Source organism: Phoca vitulina, unplaced genomic scaffold (genome assembly GCF_004348235.1).
Source record: "Phoca vitulina isolate PV1807 unplaced genomic scaffold, GSC_HSeal_1.0 scaffold44, whole genome shotgun sequence".
Taxonomy (NCBI): domain Eukaryota; kingdom Metazoa; phylum Chordata; class Mammalia; order Carnivora; family Phocidae; genus Phoca; species Phoca vitulina.
Window position 1 is genome coordinate 11,077,283 of NW_022589747.1, and position 11,223 is coordinate 11,088,505.

Sequence of the window (11,223 nt, forward strand, 5' to 3'; positions counted from 1 at the left end):
ATCCAAATCCAATCAGCATACAACCAGACCCTTTCATTTCTCCTGAGAGTAATACCAAGGTTGAAGTCCAGAGCGGCCCAGGGGAGACATTAGTCGCTGTGGTGATGGAAAAACTCCATCCCAGACAGGGAGAAAGGAAAGAAAATGAGATCTCATTTGTGGGACACTCAAGTGAAGAGTCCCTAAATTTTCAACCAAATTTTATTCAAGTAACAGACTTTACAACATTAGATGTCAGAGCAAATCGGTGGCAGACAGGGACAAGTGATTTGAATCATAGAAAAATTTGGACTGTGGGACCAAAGGGACTTTTTCAGCCTGGTGGGGAGAATGGAAATCATCTCTGCCGAAGGCTCACATTTTCCCAGTGAGCAAAGTAAAGCCCAAGGAAGCTTTAGCAGTAAGCGTGTAGTCCTAGGCACCAGTTCTCTAAGGGTAATAATATCAAGTAATTCCAGCACATCAGTTAGACCTTTGTGTTCCCTTCAGTCTGTCCCCACTGTGGCATCAGAACAGTGGCTTTCACTGGGAAGAAGGGGATGCAGGGGGAGACCTTGTGGGCCCTTTTCCAGGGGCAAGGCTCCTTGTCCATGTTTCCGTGGTGTTCCTCCGGATGCCTGGGGCAACGGGCTCTGAAGGCAGGAGAGCTAGAGCCCTAGGGAGGTTCTTCTCTCCTTACAGGGAAGGTAATGCTTCCTTTCCACTGAGTACTGTAGACAAATTGTTCCCTATACGTTAGATGTATTCCTTTGCCATATTATTTTATTTTCGAAAAGTTTGATTGATACCTTCCCAGGGATTAAAATTCTGGAATATTGAGAACTGTACTGGGATATAAAGTCTTAGCATGTAGTAGAGTCCTACAATGTTCATTGCCAGTTAAATCTAATTAGCCTGCCAAATAAAGAGGGACCATTTTAACTTTACCAGGCCAGAGGGCCCTAGCAAATCTTGGGGATTTTATTCTGGAGACTAGCCATTTAGGTAATTAATAATAGCTCCTTGATGGACGTCCCTGTTATGCCTTAAAATAAGGATAATTTCAAGAACGATGGGAAGTATGAGTCAAAGAGCCTAAGAGACAACCCTGAAAACACTCTAGTCAGGGGTAAATAGTAACAATAATTATTATGAGGATTTGTAATGGAGATGGAATATGGGAAACATCCACACCAGCTAGTGGAAGACCAGCCTAAGCTCAGCATGCCAGAAGGCTGCTGAGAAAGGGATATTCTAGCTGGTTCCTGAAGCAACCTATCAAAACAGAAATTAAAACAGAAGCCTCATCCTCTTCTTGGCTCAGATTTCCAGATGCATCCTTGTCTTTGGTGTAAATCTCCCCCATACCACCTGCAAGAGGACCCAACATGAAGCAAGGATTAAACTGTGGGAACCTAACTTCCTATTTCTAGTTATTTCCATGAAGTATCCGTGACCTCTCACTTAAATAACAGATGCTGGCTTGGGGCTCTCGAGATGTTTTAAAGTATCTCTTTCCCTTAAATTGTTGAAATTTCCAGGTAAATGATATAAGCACAGACTTGTTTGTTGAGTTGGTTAAGTCTAGCGGTTCTAATTGAATTTCTTGTATGTACTTTATGGTCCTTTTTGGGTATCACGGTTCAAACCCAAAAGTTCCTCCCGAAGGGTGTCATGGTTGCTAGGACTCTACGTTATTAGAAAACCTAACAGCTGGACGAGCAAATGCCACATGGCCCAGGGTTTTTCTAGATTCTCTTAGTTCACAGGACTTAGGCCTGTGCCTAGTCACCCACACTATTGTCTTCCAGTATCTTTCTATTTTGCTCTGTATTTTCTTTTTGGAAAAGAACACTACGTTGCCACTTTGAATGCTGCTTTTGGATAGAATTGGTAATTCATTAGATTCCAAAAAAAATAAAGTCTGTTAGAGTGAACGGAAAATTGGCAGGAATGTCAGAGAAATCAGACTTGGAAATTTTTGTCCCCCCCCCCCAATTTTTTTTCTTTTCTCGTAGCAATGAGTTTTTGAACTAAAACCAAGAATCACCATGCCCTTGAGTTTACTTTTAGAAAGAAGAAAGCCTGTGCATTTTGCTGAGGTCAAGTAAAGTCAGTAGTTTATTTGCTATGTTAAAAGAGGTGAGATGGGGTGCTTCTGAATGATACCAGGGCTGTCAAATAGTTGAGTTGGGGGGAGCAGCCCCCTCCCTGTAGGGTCCTAAGAAGTCGGTACACAAGGAGGCCACGAAAGCTGGGTGACCTTGGCCTTACCCAACCCAGAGCTCTACCAGTAACAAGCTGCAGCAAGGAAGGTGTTGGTCGTAGGGGCCATTTACTGAGACCTTCCCATGGGACAGGCACCAGGCTCAATGCTCTCTGAATACTTTCTTATTAACAGTTCAACACTACGGCGCTGCTTTGTTTCCATCCAGGCCTAAAGAGCTGGGAGCAAAGCAGACTTTGAAAGATCTGGTTCACCCAGCACCAGATCTGTCATAGGGCTTGCGACCTCGACGTGTTTGCGTGCGCTACCTGCCACAGGGAGAAACGGAGGGTGTGGGGGGGTGTGGAGCAGTGAGGCAGGAAGGCCCCTGGACCCCTGGCTGGGCCTGGCTGGACTGGCCTCCCCTGTCGCCTCCCCCCGCCCACCCCCGGAGAAAGAGAGAGCATCCACAGGCAAATGTGACTAAAGGGACAACCTGTTGTGTTAGGGAAGGAGGGGAGAAAAGGACAGTGTTCATTTGCTGTGTTAACACAAACCCGTTGGGAAGCTCTCTAGAAAACAGGGCCCCATGAAATGTCCCAGACGCTGACCTCTGAGAACAGCTCTAAGTCCCTCCATCTGCCAGGCGTCGGGTTAGGAAAAGAATCGCAGGTGGATGTCGGAACTTGTGTCCTGGGGCGCCAGAGTGGTTTTCTCATCGAAGCGGTATTTCTGTGGACTTTGTGAAGGAAGATACAACATACTAGTTCTTCTAACAATTAGCCCTTATATTTATATTCATCCTATTATATATATGATCTGTTAATATATAACATGTAAGTTATGTATTAAAATATATAATTACATATAGTATTAATACTAAAACCACATAATGTTAATTTTTTAAAACGGTCTTATTTTTCTCACAAACTGTATAGTAATTGAGGCAAGAAGATAAAGAAGATGGTTTTTCATCTTTATTACACATTGGAAAAAGAAGTACACCTTTATATGGAATATTCGGAGTCAATTAGGACAACAAAAGAGAGCTGCAAAAAATAATTTAAATATACTCTGCATTCATGGAACTGAAATATTCAAAACTGGTGACCGGTTATTTAGAAACCGGTTTGTCAGCTGCCATTCGGATCAGAGATCCTGCCTCCCCTGCTAGTTCTCTCTCTTCTGCCCTTGTTACGGACACGCATGGGTCTTCTTTATCCAAGAGCCGGGACAGAAAGAGACTCATGCTATGGGATGTGGTCATTTAGCTCCAAGTGTTTATATGAACCAGTAGTATGTTTGTTACGAACCCTTTTTAGAACAGTGCATCGTATGTTGTAGTTACTTGAATGGACTTTCTTTTTTATTTTATTTTACTTTTTTATTTTAGTACAGTTGCCCCACAATGTTACATTAGTTTCAGGTGCACAGTATTGTGATTGGACAGCTCTATACATTACACAGAGTGTGGCCACCCTGTGGCCCCAATGCAACATAATTATAATACCATCAACTATATTCCCTTGGCTGTGCCTTTTGACTGGCCTTATATCTAAATTCTTTGACTATTTTCCTGACCTTGAAGTCTCAATCTGTTAATATAGAATTGTATTTCTAGTACGGAATGGAGGTAAATTTTGTCAAATTATTTTTTGCAGTCTTCTTCTCAGGAGGGGACAAAATCAAATTTAGCCACAAACAATTGCATTATTCACGTGATACAAATATATTGATGTAGAACATCATTTCAGTTGTGGAGGGAGATGACTGACAGGGACTGGAAATACTCACTTGGCCTCTCCCTTTGATTGGCTGAGCAGAGCCTTCCCCCCGCCGCCCCAGAAGTATCATACAGAAGCCCATCATCCATAGCTTACTTTGAATTTACACTAATGCATCAACTACACTATCTGCCTATCTGCTTAACAGCAGTGAATATGTTATTATTTATGGTATTTTCGTAAGCATCAGTAATTTGCAAATTTTGAAAAATACACATATATATGTATTTGATTATCTGAATTGAATGGAAATGGTTGAAACCACTGTGGAAAATATTGATATATTTGACACATGTGAATGGGTGTATCCTTTTTAAAAAAAATGGTAATAAATAGGACACAAACAGAAAAGCACACAGAATGTACACATACAGCTCAATGAAGTATAATGAGTTATCACAGAGTGAAAACCTCTAACCACTAACCAAGGCTAGAAATAGAACACCAGCACCCCAGAAGCCCTCCTCCCACACTTACCCACATACCCAGAGGTAAACATTATCCTGACTATCCTAAGGGTAACGTTGACGTCTGTCTGTTACCGACCTTTACATAAGTGGGATCATACAGTATATTAGACTCTTTCTGTGTCAGGCTTCTTTCAGTCCACATTATGTTTATGAGATTTTCCACACTGCAGTTTGTTCATTTTCATAGCTATTCACTGTTTTGTGGTATGAATCATTTACCCATTCTACTGTTTGTTTGAAGATTTTATTTTATTTATTTATTTTTTAAAGGTTAATCTATTTATTTATTTATTTATTTATTTATTTATTTATTTATTTATTAAATCAGAGAGAGAGAGGGAGCACAAGCAGGGGGAGTGGCAGGCAGAGGGAGAAGCAGGCTTCCCCCAGCAAGGAGCCCGATGCGGGACTCGATCCCAGGACCTTAGGATTGATCATGACCCGAGCTAAAGGCAGCTGATTAACCGGCTGAGCCACCCAGGCATCCTGAAGATTTTATTTCTTAAAGTAATATCTATACCCAGCGTGGGGCTCGAACTCACAACCCAGAGATCAAGAGTTGCAGGCTCTCCCCAGGGAGCCAGCCAGGTGCCCCACCCATTCTCCTGTTGATAGATGCTTTGGTTGTTTGCAGTTTAAACATGCACGAGTAACGCTGCTCTGAACAGCCCAGGAGACTGTGGGACTTGCGCACACACCACTGTTGTGGCTACACCAAGGAAAGGCATGGCCAGATCACAGGGTGTGCCTTTACTTGCGTTCATTATGCCCAACTGTTTTCCAAAGAGGCTGTGACAGCTCATACGTACGCACGTTGTTGGAGAGTTCCTGTTGCTCCAAATCCTCATCAATACTTGGCACTGCCCCTTCTTTTTAATTTTAGCCATTCTGTGGATGTTTAATGATCCCTCATGACGGCTTTCATCTGCTCTGCACTTACTGGTGATGTTTATGTACAGTCTGTTAAAAGATACTAGAGAAACCTTTTAATATTGAGGGAGAAAGTGTAATTCAAAATATACTTTTATTTGTGTCAGAAGTGCATAATGCCTGAAAAAATGCTGGTACTAAGTACGTTGAAATATTGACATTGGTTAGATCCGGAGAGCTTGGGCATTAGGAATAACTGTTTTTTAGTGTTCGTTTAAAATAATCTCAACTTTTCCATTTATGTATGTAAACTCCTCAGACAAAAACAGAAAATAAAAACAAGAAAGTCATTCTTAAAAATCCTTTGAAATGATGTTTTACCGTTAAAATAAGTATTTCTCTCTCTTGTGTTTTGTTAGAGAAATTAACCATAGCTCTGAAATTTTATATGTAAGATAACTCAGCACCCTGCCTTAATGTGCACAATAAGCAATATTCTAACCTTCCTCTTCAGTGGCCACTTCCATTCAAATCCTATCTACATTTTGTAGTGCAGTTCACATTCCGTATTTTTGGTAACCAACATGCATGCTGGAAGCCTCTCGTCGGTGCCTTCCGACGCATCAGATAGCACTCGCTCTTAGACGCTCATGTGTTTGTGCCTTTCATCCTATTTGGCTATAAACTCTTTGAAAGCAGGGACTAAACGATCATATGTTTACTGAAATTCCTCCAAGTTCTGAAATCATAAGGGATTCTTAGTAAGTGGCTCTTCCATAAAAATACACATCAAATGAACAGATCATTGAAATATTCATCAGTGTAGTTATGCGTGTAGCTTCTAAAAACGGAGATCCAACATGTAAGTTTGTAAAAGACTGGAGTCAGTTCCACCTCCATGGGAGCATGTTTAATGGAGCAGGTAAGTTTACACAGGAGTGGACAAGGTTAAAGGCCCCCGAAGTGAGAGTAGACTCCAGCGGTGACCACCCCTCATCTGAAGGGGCCCACGGAGGGAAAAGTGGCTCAGCAAAGTCTAGAGCCCCAGAAGGGGTCACGCTTGCGCAGTCACGGCCGTGGGGACCGGAACGCCACCAGCAGAGCTCCAGCCAGCGAGAGGAGGTGAGCAGAATGGATGCCTCGACTCTTCCCTCCACCTCCAGCTCATTACTCGCCTCCAGAGGGAGGCTCAGCGCGCTGAGTCAGGCATGACCCTTGTACGTTTCAGGGTCACAGGATGCTTCTGGGGCAGAGGTTATCTGGAAGCTGCCTTGAAGAGAGGGAGAGATCAAGTCCAGGACTGTGCAGCATATTAGCTGTGGCTGTTTTTGTTTGTTTCCTTCTCTGGATGGAAAGCTAATTTTTATTATACATTTTGATTTATTAAAATTGCGCTTATTGAATAATTAATTAGTTGGTTAAAAATACATTATAAGGGATGACTCCCCTTTGTTCTCTGTTAGGCCACCTCCTGAATATGGAGCGTATCTACTTGTTAGACAAAGAGCAAAATTAAACAGAAAATAAACTTGTTATGTAAAAAACCCCGACATTTCAGTCCTCAGGTAGTTGGAGCCCTCGTGCGAAGATGCAAGGGGTATGTGTACATTTCCAGTGTCCCAAGCAATGCGAAAGCAATTGTAATAATCCAGCATATAAACCTGGTTTAATGCTCTCATAATGGGTAATGCAGGTGATTAAATACTATGATTTTAATCTTGGCATTTTAGTAACCCAATAAGATAGATGAAAAGGCAGTAACAAATTAGATTATATAATGATATTTCATTCTAACCAAGAAGTCCAGTTATTCTCCGCAATATGTGGTTTTGTTTTTTAAGTTTATCATGGAATAGTGTTAAAAAATGCTCTAATAAGAATCCTCTACTCTTTCCGTTGTAATCTATTTTCATGACCTTGTAAAAAAAATAATAATCTGAAGTCAAATTATCTCCACAGATACAACTTTATATTACTTCATTGGCTTTTGGGAGAACACCAAGATGATCCCTACCTTCTATCTTGTCTGGAACTGTACTTCATTAATCTGATGGGCAATACAGAGACACCATGACAGCCCTCACCGGGTCTTCCTGGCCTGGGAAGAACAGACGGGTGGAAATAGGACAGGGGCCGGCATCCCTCAGTGGGCGCCCGGGCCTGGCATGCATGAGCCAACATGCAGAGGTGATAAGACATCAGCTGTTCTCCTCCACTGCGTCCTGACAACCCTCTGCAGTTTGGGCGTCTGCTTCCTGGACAGTAGTGTGTATGATTTAATTTGGAGGGTCACAGGCATATTTCTATACTCTGGCTACAACATAAATAGCACGGCATCTCTGTTCTTGGTGCAGTTCCAAGTGTCGGTGGTCTTCCCAGAATGTCTGTTTGTTTCTTGTGTTGGTTTTTTTTCTCCCTGGTCTGTGCCACGTTCAGTGACCAGGCCATGTATGACCCCAGAACTGGGAGAGAGCAGAAAGCTACAAAGGCAGAGAAAGGCACAGAAGGCCAACTGTAATCTTCAATTCCATCTCTGTGTATCTACTAAAAATACAAACCAAGAAAGAGACGCTTCTAATTTCTTTTCCTGGCGGTACTGTAATCCTCAGTGAAGATCTTTAGCGAGCTTGGTAAAGTTTATGATGGTTTGTGAAATAACCTATGTCGTTTATATGGAAAATTCTGTGGGTGCCTTTTCCACCCCTCCCCCGTCCTCTTCCTTCAACAGAATCCATCCCTCTTGTCATAATCTTCAGCTTGGCTTCCATACAGCAGTGACCCCCTGCCACCTGTTACATTTAAAGAACCTGACCTGCTCTCTCCAATTTGCTTTACTGTTTAAAACAAAATAACCGATAAATGATCTAGCCGCCAAGAATTGGGAACAGCACGGAAATTGGAAACAAGTTTCCAGAAGTCTTGCCATGGGGACTTTTCTTTGTTGAGTTTAGAGTCACGCACACGAACGAGTTTTGTTGGATGGTTCTGGCAGCCCCTGAGAACATCAACCACCGCCGTTGACTGAGTACCCAGTGCATCTCCGCGGGGGCAGCCCCGGGAGGGAGCTAGTGTTGTTCCATTTTATGTATAAGGCAACTTATCTTGAGTGACAGACTACAGTCGCATCCAGTTTCTTGCAAAGCTCCTGCATATGATTACTGAGTTTATGTTTTAACCACCTCGTGTGGTTTCATGATTTTACCTGGAAATCCAAGGAGGTGTTTCCAGGGTCCTGTCAGGTTGGGGAGCAAAGCAAACAGGAATGCTTTCACTGTACGATGTGCTTTGAAAAGAGGGTTCCAGTATTTCAGTGTTTGAGAATCACATAGCATGCCGTATTTGCCATCCCTAATATGCATGTGTGTTTATTTATGTGTACATATATGTGCGGGTGTGTTTATATATGTGCACACACACATGTACACATGTCTGTCATATATGTGTGTATATTAGGAGTAGAACACATTAGTATAATATGTATGTATGTGTGCGTGCATTGAGCACTTATTTGATGCCAGGCTCAGTACATGAGGCTTTACTTAGGTTAACTTGCCAAGCCCCCCAGGAGGTAGGAATCCTCCCTGTTGTACCGATACGGACTAGGATAGGGTGGGCATTGCTTATGAGGTCTCACAGCTAGCTGCTGTCCACATCGGTTCCCTCAGTGCCCGGACCCTTCCGTGGTACCACTGCTCTGGGGGTCTGACTCACCTGTCTCTGGAATTCCTGATGGGAGTTACCCTCACTGGGTAACCCTTATTAAGCATTTTCCTATTTGGATCCTGGGGATGGCTGGCCTTTGAGTACCAACTAGGTGGTTTGTTACTTTAGGGCAATTAATTAACTTATAGCTTTCTTATTTGCATTCCTGTCTGAAGGCATGTCCTACCGTGTTGTTTGGAAATAGGTGAAATAGGTTCCTGACTTCACCTCCGCGAGGAACCAGCCCTCTTCTCTGCTGTCGCTTCTTCTCGGAGTGTAAGGGACGGTGGGGCCCTGGCGTCCTGTGGGGACACGGTGACCAGGACGATTGCTCACTCATGGCTGCTCCTGGAACAGTTATCTTCAGTCCTCTTGTGGGAAAGGGCCACACGGGTCAGACGTCCTGGGACCTGTGAGAGAAGGAAAGCCTCGCCTGTCTCTCGGCTTCCTTGTTTCTTTGGGATTGCTGAAAGCTGGCCCCGCCTCTGTGATTTTCATGTTGTTCTGGATGCTGACTTTTTCTTTTTCCTGTGCATGATTCTTCAAAACGGAATCTAGGCCTCTAGGAATATTCTTACTTACTCTTGTCAACAATTCTGGGATTTCAGAAAAATTACAGGTTACTATTTTTGTCTAAAAGGAAAAAAAAAAACAACCCAGTAAGATGTGGCACTGTCCTCATTGATGTTGAGTCCATACTGTTGTGGTTCGCAAGACGAGCTTATCTGGGAGCTAGCATCTCATAGAGTTCTGGAAATGTCTACTTTTCCACCTTTCTGCTCTGCTGGTCTCTCATCATAAATCTGCAAATAAATTTGTATTTTGTAGTAATTACTTTTGAATCGGACTGGAAAGATTGATTTTCCTTTCCAGTCAAAAGAAAATTAAGGAACTGGAGCATCCCCATGCTCTAAAGTAGCAACATGTCTAAGTGGAACTTAGGATTGAACCAACAACACAGAGCTAACTTGTTCTGCCATAAAGAGCTAAAATAAGACAGGCTAATAGGCTGTGCCGATTTCTATTTAAGCATAAGTCATTTTACTAACTTCTGAGTGTGTATGGAAAGCCTCAAGTTGTTTTGAAAAGAAATAGCTGTTTTCAGGTGGCGAGTGCTCATTCTGCCCACATGTAAATTTAGAAAACTGGATTTTTATTTTACTTCACCAACGGAGGCATCCGAATAACAAATAAAAAGCCTCATTTTTTTTTTTTTAGTTCAAAGTGAAAAAGAGTAAGAAACAGCACGTGAGCACCCCCCCCAATATTTCAACCTCTTATTTTCCACTGAGAGAAAATGTGTTACTGATCTGTGGCTTCATATATTTCAGGGTCTACACTGTGCACTTGGTGGGGCTGGCTGCCCCCAAGATTGTGTTCTGACAGGGTGATGGGGGCCAGCACCCAGCCAGGGCGCGCCTTTGCTTCAAGAGGCATGATGAGAAAATGCGTCTCCCCTCCCTTCTCCCCTCCCTTTCATTTTGCGCTGAAAGCCGGTGGCGTAAGAGGAATTTGCCGTGCTCGGTAGATCCGTCTCTATCACGGCCTCTCATTCCTGTGGCCATCCCCTCTGTGAACGAGGAAGGCAGTTCACTGGATTATCCACACAACACATTTTCTATTAGAGAAGAAACAAGGCAGTGCGGGGTGGGGGGTGGGGGTGGGTGAGATACACAAATTGGCCGTTCTGGAAACAGTGGTCCCCAGGGAAGGAATCCCCAGGAGCGATTCAGGCTAGGGCGGCGGCAAGGTGTTTTAGAATTTATCTTCATCAGCTCATTCGTTAGAACCAAGGCTCCATCAAACCCTCATTCTTTTCCAACTTTGTAGCCCTGGGAGTACTTAATTCCTGGACGTGGCTAATCAGGTGGCACTTGAAAGATGAGTAGCAAGGGAAGGGCGCTGTCAGGGCTGGCTCATGGAAAGGAGGAGATGTCTTCCCAACGGTGAAGCCCAGATCTGTGAAACTGGTTTTACCCCCAAATGCAAGAACCTTGCAGTAAAGGTTCAAGCACAGATATATAGTGTCTGATTGCACATTTCTTACAGACTTTTGCAGTTTGCATCCTTCCTTTATGGGCAACTCCGCTGTGTGCATGACCACATGAATTTGCAATTCATTCATTTCTTTCTTTCTTTCTTTCTTTCTTTCTTTCTTTCTTTCTTTCTTTCTTTCATCCTTCTTCCTTCCTTCCTTCCTTCCTTCCTTCCT

The 11,223-nt window shown here is 43.1% G+C and overlaps 1 protein-coding gene across 3 annotated transcripts in view; it reads left to right on the forward strand.

Annotated features, from left to right (window-relative positions):
• GLI3 (GLI family zinc finger 3) overlaps positions 1-11,223 on the forward strand; it is a 269,157-nt gene that overhangs the window by 166,338 nt on the left and 91,596 nt on the right. The gene's annotated exons all lie outside the window — the stretch shown is intronic.